We start from the raw sequence: 12435 nt of genomic DNA, 5'->3' as shown, positions 1-12435 counted from the left end.
GTATGTTCCAGCCAAATGCAGGGCAAAGTCATGTGATAGAGGACTTAAGGTCTTTACAAAAGAAGACCATGTAGTGATAGTGGGTGGGGCAGGAAACAGTTTGCACAGGGATAGGGCACATGACATAGGTGGTGACCTGGGCAAGATAGCTTCCCTGACTTGTGGCAGTACACTTTGTTGAGCTGTTCCGGTGTCACGATTGGCCACACCTTGATGGAGATGTGAGGCGAATCAATTTGGGGTTAGGGAAGCCAACTTTGCTCACATGCCCGTCGGGACTATCGACAGATGGGGTTTCACTGGGTGTGGCCTATACCTAAACAGGACTGGCAAAGGAAGATTGGTACAGCTGATTCGTGAAAGTATAGGGGGTGGATCTCGGGCCACACATGGTCAAATACCTGTTGTCATCAGTATGAGAAGTAGGTCTTTTTTAGGATAAATCCAGACAACAGGTTCCCCTGCCTAAAGAGTGTCTCCAGCAGTTTGAATTAACAGGGCTTGATATCACCAAGATATTAATAATTTTGTGTTTGTATGGATCTCCCAGAGATAGTGTGGACACTGTTTTTCAATAAATTAACAGAATTTCTATATAAAGTCTCAAGTACAAAGCTCAGCACAATTCTGTGTGGGGACATGAATATCATAAATGAATCCAGCAGCACCTTCATAAATATACTTCAAAGTTTTGGCCTCTCCCTATTGGTCAATAGTGCAACAAGGGTTGCTACAATGACTTCATCAGTAATTGACCATGTTGCCACAAATATGGGCAGGGAAAAATGTGATGTAGCTGTAAAAGATCTCGGATTATCAGACCATCTCTGTCAAACAACAACAGTAATATGAGACATGAAATCATCCCATAAACTACAAGCCTACAAATGACATCCATTGGAAATGAAAATAAAAGATTTTTCAAAGGAACTAGCAAAAAACAAAAACAAAAAAACGCTGGTATGAAGTGTATAGGGAAACCAATGTGAATAAGAATCCACATTATTTAAATTGAACTTTGAAAAGGCATTTCCAAAAGTATGCATGTCTGTATCAACGTCACACAAAAGTAGATGGATAACAGCAGGTACTAAGAAGTCCTCCCAAACAATTAAATACCTCACTTCCATGGAAATCAGTCACAATGATCCATAGGAAGGTGCTGATAGCTGCAACAAAATCGTTTAATGACACAGTAATATATAATGCAGGGAATAAAAGCAAAGCAGTCTGGGATGTTATAAAAACGGGAACGGGAACAGGGAGAGGCAAAGAAAGACAGACAGAATAACATATTCCTAAGGGAGGAGGATAAGGTAATAAATAAGCCACAACACTTATCAAAGTATGTAAATGAGCATTTTTCAAGTATTTTAGGGAAGTTACGGCAAGAATTCCCCAAAACAAATATAACCCCTGTAAAAAATGTTGCACTAAATACAATGATGTTACTTCAAATCACAGATAATGAAGCCAGTAAAACTTTGTTCGAAAACTAAAGTCAGTAGGCTTAAATGAAGTATCAATGTGTGTACTAAAACAATGCATAGAGGTTGTACAAGGTCCCTTAACACACATAATAAATGAATCCTGTACACCAGGGACATTTCCACAGCAGTTAAAACAGGCAAGAGTTGTGCCTTTGTTTGAGAAAGGTAATGCAGAAAATTACAAGCTGTCACCATTCTCAAAAATAATAGAAGCAATTATGAAAAACAGATTAATGAATTACCTGAATAAATACAATCTTTTAAGTGAATCACAGTTTTGTTTGTGATGTGGCAAAAATACGGAGTCAGCTGTCGTAGAATGCACAAAAGTTGTACTTGATGCTCTTGATAAAGAAGAGTCTGTCAGAGGGTTCCTTTATGATCTTTCTAAGCCCTTTGATGCAGTCGACCACAAGATTCAATTAAATCAATTAGAAGCATTAGGAGAAAGAGTGGTAGCTAAGGACTGGTTTTGATCATACCTAGCAGATAGGGTACAAAGAATAGTGATAACACATACTTCAAATAGAGCTTAACATTTAGTAAAACACTTACCCGAACAAATGTAAGCACATTACACACATCCATGCCCGAGGCAGGATTTCAACCTGCGACCGTAGCAGTCGTGCGGTTCTGGACTGAACTGCTCGGCCACCACGGCCGGCGAAAAATACATTAATATGGGGTTTCCGCAAGGTATCAAATGAGGACCAATAGTATTCCTGATGTACATCAATGACTTTCCCAGTAGTGTTACTCATGGTGAAAAAATTCTTTTCACTGATGACAGCAATATTATAGTCAGTGAGAAAACAAGAGAACTCCTCTAAGAGAAAGCAAATGAAACTCTCAAGGAAGTCTACAATTGATTGATTTTTATTGTTGTAGAGACCTCAGAGGCATTACAAAACAGAGAAACTTCTGGTACAAATTGATATTGCATAGTAAATTTAGCCAATTACAGACGTACTCATATATAGAAGCATGTAAAAACTGATCACAAAGTGTGGTCATACCATATTCTTTGCCTCCCTTCAAAATTCATCCGTTTCATAAATGTTGAGTTCAAGAAGAAATTCTTTTACTTTTTTTTTTTATTGGAAGATCTGTGATATGTTGGGGTATGGCATTAAAAAATTTTATGGGCTTGTATAAAGAGCACTTTTGTGTTTTTTTATAGTTACATCAGAAAGAAACTAGGTCTTGCTTGTTTCTTGTGTTATAATTATGCCGCATGTCATACTGTTGATACTTCGGATAGATTTCCTTGGTATGCATTACACACAATGGTATAAATATTGACAGCAGGGTCATAATCTGTAATTTTTTAAAGCTTGGTCTACAGTGAGCTCTGGGTGCCAAGCTACATATCAGTCTTATTGCCTTATTTTGTAGTTTGAAGACATTAGCTGCATTGCTTTGATGTACCCACAGTAAATGTGACTGTGGTTTCTTTTGCTTTAAGTACTGGCACATTTAGACCAAGACACAGCTTCCTTGGAGAAAATATTCCTTTGCTAATGCTGCTTCCCACCTTTTTGAATCAATTGAGATTCCTAGGAAATCAACAGCATTTGAGCTCTGCTCAAGTTCAGTGTTATTATTCCACGATACATACAGGTCTTGATTTTTTTTTTTTTTTTTTGACACAAAGGGAATTAGCTTTACACCAGTTTTCAACTTTGACAGTGCACTGGTCTGCTTAATATTTGACCTTCTGTGCTGTTTCTGCAGTTATACAGACTGCAAGATCATCTGCAAATAAGTAACTCCTAGCTGATGGCCCAACTATGTTACATGATAAGTCATATATATAAATAATAAATAGAATTGGGCCAAGTACAGAACATGCCCACAAGTAAGTAATCTGATTCTGTACCATTAAAAACCACCTTCTGCACTCTATTACTTAGATAGGATTTTATCAATTCCCGAGCACTTCGTGTAAAGCCATAGAATTGCACTTTGTTCAATAAGATTTCATGAGACACAGTGTCAAAAGCTTTTCATAAATCACAGAGTTTATTGTGAACCATGAGCTTGCTTTCTAGTTGCTTCACACACTGTGTTAAAAGTGATAAGGCAGATTTAACAGTTCCTAACCCTGATCTGAAGCCAAATTGTCTATCACTGAAGATATAGTTTCCTTCAAAGTATTTTACTATTTAATATAGCTTCTATCACTTTAGACAAGACTGGCACAATTGAAACAGGCCTAAAATTATCACAACTTTGGAGGCTGCCTTTTTTGTGTTTTCGAGTGACTTTACTGCCCTGGGGAACTGAGCCTCCAAAATACATGTATTTACTACATGTGTTATCAATTCTGGCAGCTGAACTGAATCACATTTAACATGGCTGAACTTAAACCATAAACGTCATCAGTAAAACTGTTCTTCATTTTCCTCAGTATATAGGTAACATCCTGTACCTTGACAAATTTAAAGCTAAATGTACTTCCAGGTTTTGTGGTGTTTCTCAGGCAGTATTTATGGTCAGTGACTATATTGTAAGTGCCAATCACCTTCTCAGTGAAGGCTGTATTTAACTGTGCAGCATTCAGATTGCTGCCTTCAGCCTGTGAAGTCATTTTCCTGTTGCATTGACTGTTAATGATATTATTTTCTGATGTTAGTATTATATCTTCATTTTTTCATACACCTAGCTTCCTTTAAGGCCTGTCTTAATCTTTCCTTTTTCACTGTGAGCATGTCTTTAAATACTTGAGAACCTGTACTTTTGTACAGGCATAATATTGATCACACTCCCTCTTGATCTCCAACACCTTTTCACCCTTGACCTTATTTACTCTTAGTGCCTTTTTATTATTTGGTACGTTAATGGGAAACGACATCTTAGCATATACAGAAAGAGTAGATATGAGTTCTTCCACCTTTCTACCTATTGCATGTTCTCGATAAACTTGCAACCAATAACTTTTATCACTATTAGACTTAAACATATTTAGATTATCATAATTGACCACACATACACTCTTTCCTGCCATGTGCACTGAGTCAGTGGCCAGATACCCAGGTCTTAATTACGTCTGACTTCAGATGCACTAACTCATTTGATACAAATATATTGTCAATACATGTACCAGTACCTTTATAATGAAGCCTTGTTATTTCGGTGGTTGTAATATAAAGACCAAATGAATTTAATAAATTATTTGCATATGAGTTACAGATAGTGGACAACTGAAAATTCAAATTGAAATCTCCACAGACTGTCAGTATTGCCTCACGTGTTCCAATATTTCTACGGAATCCAAACTGACCTTCCCCAAGGTTGGCTTCAACTAGTTTTTCCATTTGTCTGTAAAGAATTCACATTAGTATTTTGCAGCAGTGACTTATTAAACTGATAGTTTGGTAATTTTCTCATCTGTCAACGCTTGCTCTCTTTGGGATTGGAATTATTATACTCTTCTTGAGGTCTGAGGGTATTTCGCCTGTCTCATACACCTTGCTCACCAGATGGTAGAGTTCTGTCAGGACTGGCTCTGCCAAGGCCGTCAGTAGTTCTAATGTAATGTTGTCTACTCCTGGGGCTTTGGTTCGACTCAGGTCTTTCAGTGCTCTGTCAAACTCTTCACACAGTATCATATCTCCCACTTCATTTTCATCTACGTTCTCTTCCATTTCCATAATATTGGCCTTGTATAGACCCTCTATATACTCCTTCCACCTTTCTGCTTTCCCTTCTTTGCTTAGAACTGGGTTTCCATCTGAGCTCTTGATGTTCATACAAGTGGTTCTCTTTTCTTCAAAGGTCTCTCAAATTTTCCTGTAGGCAGTATCTATCTTACCCCTAGTGAGATCAGCCCCTACAGCCTTACATTTGTCCTCTAGCCATCTTGCACTTCCTGACAATCACATTTTTGAGACGTTTGTATTCCTTTTTGCCTGCATTTTTATGTTTTTTCCTTTCATCAATTAAATTCAATATTTCTTCTGTTACCCAACGGTTTCTACTAGACCTCTTCTTTTTACATATTTGATCTTCTGCTGCCTTTACTGTTTCATCCCTCAATGCTACCCATTCTTCTTCTACTGTATTTCCTTCCCCCATTGGTTCCCTTATGCTCTCCCTGAAACTCTGTACCACCTCTGGTTCTTTCACTTTATCCAGGTCCCATCTCCTTAAATTCCCACCTTTTTGCAGTTTCTTCAGTTTTAATCTACAGGTCCTAACCAATAGATTGTGGTCAGAGTCCACATCTGCCCCTGGAAATGTCTTACAATGTTTCCTTTCCTCCCTACCGAATTCCATTCACCCATGACTATTAAATTTTCGTCTCCCTTCACTACCTGAATAATTTCTTTTACCTCATCATACATTTTATCAATTTCTTCATCATGTGCAGAGCTAGTTGGCATATAAACTTGTACTACTGTAGTAGCGTTCACTATGCTGTTTGTAGTAGCTTACCCGCATTCCTATTCATTATTAAACCTACTCCTGCATTACCCCTATTTGATTTTGTGTTTATAACCCTGTATTCAACTCACCAAAGTCTTGTTCCTCTTGCCACCGAACTTTACTAATTCTCACTATATGTAACTTTAACCTATTCATTTCTCTTTTTAAATTTTCTTACATACCTGCCCGATTAAGGGATCTGACATTACACGCTGCGATCCGTAGAATGCCAGTTTTCTTTCTCCTGATAACGACATCCTCGAGTAGGCCCCTCCTGGAGATTATAATGGGGGACTATTTTACCCAAGAAGACACCATCATTTAACCATACAGTAAAGCTGCATGCCCTCAGGAAAAATTATGGCTGTAGTTTCCCCTTGCTTTCAACTGTTTGCAGTACCAGCACAGCAGGGCCATTTTGATTAGTGTTTCAAGACCAGATCATTCAATCATCCAGACTGTTGCTCCTGCAACTACTGAAAAGGCTGCTGCCCCTCTTCAGGAACCACACGTTTGTCGGGCCTCTCAACAGATACCCCTCCGTTGTGGTTGCTCCTACAGTACGGCTATCTGTATTGCTGAGGCACGCAAGCCTCCACACCAATGGCAAGGTCCATGTTTCTTGGGGTGGGGGGGGGTGTGTACTTTTCATTAATAATCCAAATTATTAGCATTGAGATTGTTGTGTTTTAACGTATTATTACAATACATTATTAATGTTAGTGTTATTATTATTTTGTTTTCTGTGTAATATTGTTCCTGGTCATGTGTAATTTAGCGCCTGAAGCATCTAATCTAGTCAGGGTAAATAAGCCATAAATAAATAAGTTTGGGAATTTTGTTGCAAGAACTACAACAGTTAACTGATAAAATTTGTCAAAGTTTCTTCACTCTGAATGCTGTCTGATTTTGTTATCTGTATGTCAACTGCTTTGTGTTCATCAGAGTATCTCAGACTACCATGTAGGCTAAAAACCACCATGTGCACCCCGCAAGTACTTACCTAACTGAGTAGCTGCTTCCTTTGTGTAGTGTACCCTGACCTGTCTAGGAGAGTCCTACAATTATCCACCCAATAATGGAGGTCCAGCCAAGACTGTCAGACTCAACAAAGCCTCTGGCCGAGATTGTCCACTCGGCTCCAGACCTGGGGACCCCAGTCAACTCTGGAAACTGTGCTGCAAATCGTGAGCTGTTCTTGCACTCGATATGAGAGGCCAGCAGCCTCCACCAGTCATCTGAATGAACTGAGGATGACCTCGGAACCCTCGCAAAAGGCACTGTCAGAACTGATGCCCCTCCTCGGAGATGACTGCACCCTGCAAGCTCGATAGCCACAGGCAAAGGTGCCCCATCTCGGATGAGGCTCCCTGACAGACCTACTGAGTGCATATTGGCTATCTTTCTGGCTCTGAACAATATTTCCCTAATGTGTCCAACACTTGTGAACCCCTCCTCCAGTGAGCTCGCTCAGATGCCGTCGGAGGAGTGACTCACAGACGAGTGGGCGTGGCCGGACAGCCAGCCTCCACATGCCTAACCTAGTAGTGTAGTTAGTCGTTCAAGAGAAATGACGACTGTGCTACACACTACTTGAATTTCCACTTTAAAGTTACAAAAATGTGAGACTACACCTCTTAAATACAAGAAAACTCATGGAATTTAAGAATTAATCTATGAAGAAAACAGAAAAATCTAAAGACATAACTAGCTGTTGTCCACATCTGGAACCAGTGTGTAACTCAGCTTTACTTGTTTCTTGTCAAGACAAGATTTAAAAAAGATTTGCTCTGGGTTGATCTATATTTATTTTTGTCGTTATGAAATTTTGAACTTTATTTATAAGCCAGTCAGTGCCCCATTGTGAATTTACGGAAAAGCTGAATAATGCAGCAATACTGAGCATTAGCTGAAGTTTAGATATATTAGGAACCTGTGCATACTGTCAGTCTTTTAGCCTCCTTCTTTTAGAGAGTCTTTGTACATATGATGGACTACAAGCACACTTTTATAACAACAGCTTAATAATCATATATTTTACTCTTCCATAAAAAAAAAATTAAATAACAATCAGTACTTTTCAGCCATGACTAGAACCCCCCCAAAAAAAGATATATGCGAAGAGGCATCGGACGTCTCAACAGTGATGACTGACAACTGTGTCATCCTCAGCTAACCAAATTAATTGGAGGGGCATGTGGTCAGCACACCTCTGTCCCGGACCTTGCCAGTTTTTGGCAATGGCGATGCTACTTCTCAGTCGAGTAGCTCCTCAGTTGGCCTTACAAGGGCTGCGTGCACCCTTATTGAACCTTGCCCACACAGCACAGTACAGAGAGCTTCACTCACAATGTTTCATCGAGATGTGCGTCGGTTAAAATCACACGTGGTTTCTTACAGGGCTCAGAATTTTGCTGCCAAGCTGGATGACAGACATGTCTAATCCCACAACCATAGTTTTTTATTACAGTCCCAATGTATTTGACTAAATTGCTCGCTAACAAATGAATACTTCACTTACAGGCTTTGTGAAAATTGGCTACATCTTTCAACAGAACTTTGCCCACTTCATCATAGCTTGATGTGAGGAGTAAGAATATTGTGGTCAAAATTTTGTGTTTGCTTCCAATAACAGTATGCTATTAATCACTTAACTTAAACCATATGCTAGTAGATTTGTATGTCATCCTGATACCAAGTTCCCACCATATATTTCATTCCCTTGAGAATCAGCTAGCAAATCTCCTTACACTCTATTTGTGCATGGTACAACGTATGACCAGCTGTCTGCTATCCTGAATGGACTCTTCCAAACTGTGACCAACAACCACCTAAACTGACTCGTGTGATGGAATGGGGCATTTACACAACATTTTAAAATATTTCAAATTCCAAGCTAAAATTTCAATTGAAACAGGAACTTTCTTTCTGTGGCCATAAAATGATGTAGACTTAACTATGAAGCTATTATATTCGTTACAGGACAACTTTTCAACACTGTCATACAACATACACAAGTTCTTGTGAGTTCATAGTAGAGGTCCACCTTGAGCCGTGCAATTAATTACGAATGAAGCACGGTATTGATATTAAATGTCTAAGTGATAGTCAGTTTAGAGAGTAATTTAAAACAGATTTGTACATTAGCTGGGAATAAGGGGATCTGGCTGAGCTCGTCTGGAAAGCGGCGGTGAGGGGAAACTTTCACTGTGGCAGCCTGGCCCAGTAAGTGTCTTTGTGATCCCTAATGGCACCACCGTGCAGATGGACAAGAGTCAAGACATTCTGCATTGTTCACTCACACAAATATTTTACGTGTTGGAGTGAGAAGTAATGTTTGTGAAAGATGCAATTGACTGCCAAATGCAGAAAATCTGGCTTTGGGATGTGTGCCAGAGATTGCTGTCTTACAGGTGAACTCCCCGCTAGGCCTTTTAAATGCCACCAAACACATAACTCTTACAAAAATTTTGTTTAGGGATTTAAGACCTTTGAAAAACATCAAGATGAACCACTGTCCAGAGTGACAGAGAGCTAAAAGGAAGCTGCCTCACTGACACGGGAGAGAGATACGAATAGTGAGGCATGACTTTTTCCAAGGGGTATAGCAGAAATGGAAGCAATGGTTGCCCGAGTAAAACATAGCCCAGGGAAGGGGAGTTGTGCTCTCTGAGGAGCATTTTTCCCAGTCAGAGCTTGGAAGATCCAGAGCACAGCCAGTAAAATTAAGCACATATAGAAAAATTTGGCAATTTGAGGTTTCTCTCCTCACAGTTGCTACACTGATGTGTAAGGAGACTTGTCAAATATTTGGCCAGCCAGAGAAGTGGTCTGCTGCTACTGAATGGTATCAAGGGAACTTCAAGTCATCTTGTAAATACAATCTCAGAGATTCATTCGGAATATTTGTATTGCAAAGTCGTTAACACTCTGCTTCTAAAATCCACAAAAAGTGTGACAAATTACCTCCAATAACTTATTAGTTTCAGTAGTTCTATTCTGTGCTCATAAACCAACTAATCACAATACATGTTCCACAGTCGTAAAACACTCCTTCCCACCCAAACACACAACCTCTCAAAGCTTCCAGAATGAAATTTTCTCTCTGCAGCAAAGTGTACACTGATTTAAAACTGTGTGCTGTACTGAGACTCTAGCTCAGTACCTTTGCCTTCTGTGGGAAAGTGCTCTACCAACTGAGCCACCTAAGCATGACTCATGACCCATCCTCACAGCTTTACTTCCTCCAGTACCTCATCTCCTACCATCCAAACTTCAGAGAAGCTGTCCTGCAATGCTGGAAGAAAGGATATAGCAAAGACATGGCTTGTCACAGCGTGGGGGATGTTTACAGAATGAAATTTTCACTCTGCAGTGGAATGTGTGCTGATGTGAAACTTCCTGGCTGATTAAAACTGAGACTCAAACTCAGATCCTTTGCCTTTAGCAGGCAAGTGCTCTCAAAGCTTGTCACAGTTTGGAGCTACCATGTACACAAAGCCATTGCTGCTAATTTTGGCTAACAATAAAAGACAATCTGCTCCATTACACTCAGTCCAATACATTATTGATAGAGTAGTTTGTATTAGGAAACCTGCAATAAGGTTCTATGCATGCACACGGATTAGCATTTTACTTAAGTGTCAGTGTACACCATTTTCCCAAAACTGCGAAAAAGAGAATAATGTATCATGTAATAAAATGTACTGTAGCCTGTTTGATGCATCAGCCCATTTGTCACAAGCAACTGGAGTTGAGTAAAATAGTGTTAAAAGCAGAATAAGTGCTAAGTGTGAAACGGTATATTGAAACTTACTTAACATACTTGTAGACAGAGTGTCAGGGACACAGATTATTAATAACAACTTTTTCATTTATGGTCTTGTGCTGGTATGAACTACCAATTTTCTTTTGGTTCCAGCTGTATGGAATTGAATTCTCACAAGCTTTTTGTTGAGTACTCGTAAACCGATGTCAGATGGTAGCTGACTCTCATACCAAACACGACCTCATCCACAGCCATGTTGCCAGCACTGTCATGAAGATGGCTGCAGTATAATTGGATAAATAAGATGATCTACTCACCACACTGGTGGCAGCAGAAACTATATGCAAAGGATATAGAAATGTGGAAGCTTTCAGAGCCAATGGCTCTTCCTTCTAGCAGAAGATTTGAAGGGAAAGAAAGAAGACTGGCAAGACTTAAGAAAGGGAGAGAGTTATGGAAAAGTTGCCCAAAACCATAGGTCAGAGGAGACTTACCAGACAGGATGAGAAGGAAAGACTGATCCTTGGTGCCTGCGCTGGATGAGATTTGAAAACCTGAGAGCTTAACGATGGAAGATGCGGTAATCAGCAAGACACAATTTACTGGAAAAAAAAGGTCATTTGGAGTCAATATGAGCTGAAAGCTAACTGCATTGTACATGATAGGCATATATGGGGAGGGGGAAGATGGTGGAGGTGTGTGTGTGTGTGTGTGGGGGGGGGGGGGGGGGGATAGACGGACTGCAAAATGAAAGGGGAGCAAAGAAAAGGAATAGTTACTGAGAATAAATTGTGACAACACTATGATGCAATTTTACTTTTTTAAGCTGATGTTTCTCATTGATTGTGTAAACAAAACAAACGGATCACATACTTTTGGACATATAAATACAGACTGATTATTGGCTCCAGTGTCCAAGGTTGTTGAATAAGTCAGTTTGCAGTCTGCTTGTTTCTATTAAATCATTGTCCACCCACGTTAGCTGAGTGGTGAGTGTGACATACTGTCGATCTTAAGGGCCTGCATTTGATCCCCAGCTGGATAAGAGATTTTCTCCACTCAGGGACTGGGTGTTGTGTTGTCCAGATAATCACCTATTCATCCCCATCCAAGCACAATTCGCCAAAGTGGTGTGAAATTAATTAGTTTGTTTATTTTCATTCATTTTAGAAAAACATCTGTCTGTCTCTGATTTGATTGTCTTGGCCATGGTTTCTAAATCTGCCTCTACTTGTGTGACACGCCTCGTGATGTCATCATGAGGGGTAACGCACTTTCCTACTTTTGTCATTATGTGCTACTTAAAGGTTTGACATTGATTTCATTATGTTTTGCTAAAACTGTTAGTTTTGAAAACTAGGTGGCCATTTGAGTGATCCTTTTGTTCAAGTCAGTACCAATTTTGGTTAATTTAGCGTCATTACTGTCAAGTTTTTTCTTTATTTCCTGAAATTTTTCCGTAAACAGTTTCTCATTGTTCTGTAAACTTGTATTCATCTGCTGAAATTGTTGCATGACTGCACTGATAAATTGTGAGAAATTTACTGTTTGAACATTATCTGCTCCCGGTAAATCGTGAGAATTTACTGCTTGTGATCCACTTTCCATATCTTGCAACTCTATGTTGCTGTCGGTTCCTACGGCTAGCTTATTTAGTTTCTGTATTTCATTTACTGTTTCACTTGTTTGAGCAAGTGTAATTTAATTCTATGCTGCTTCATTGGATATGGAACTTGCAGTAGGCAAACT

Source organism: Schistocerca gregaria, unplaced genomic scaffold, assembly GCF_023897955.1.
Source record: "Schistocerca gregaria isolate iqSchGreg1 unplaced genomic scaffold, iqSchGreg1.2 ptg000522l, whole genome shotgun sequence".
NCBI classification, from domain to species: domain Eukaryota; kingdom Metazoa; phylum Arthropoda; class Insecta; order Orthoptera; family Acrididae; genus Schistocerca; species Schistocerca gregaria.
This window is presented reverse-complemented; position numbering follows the sequence as displayed.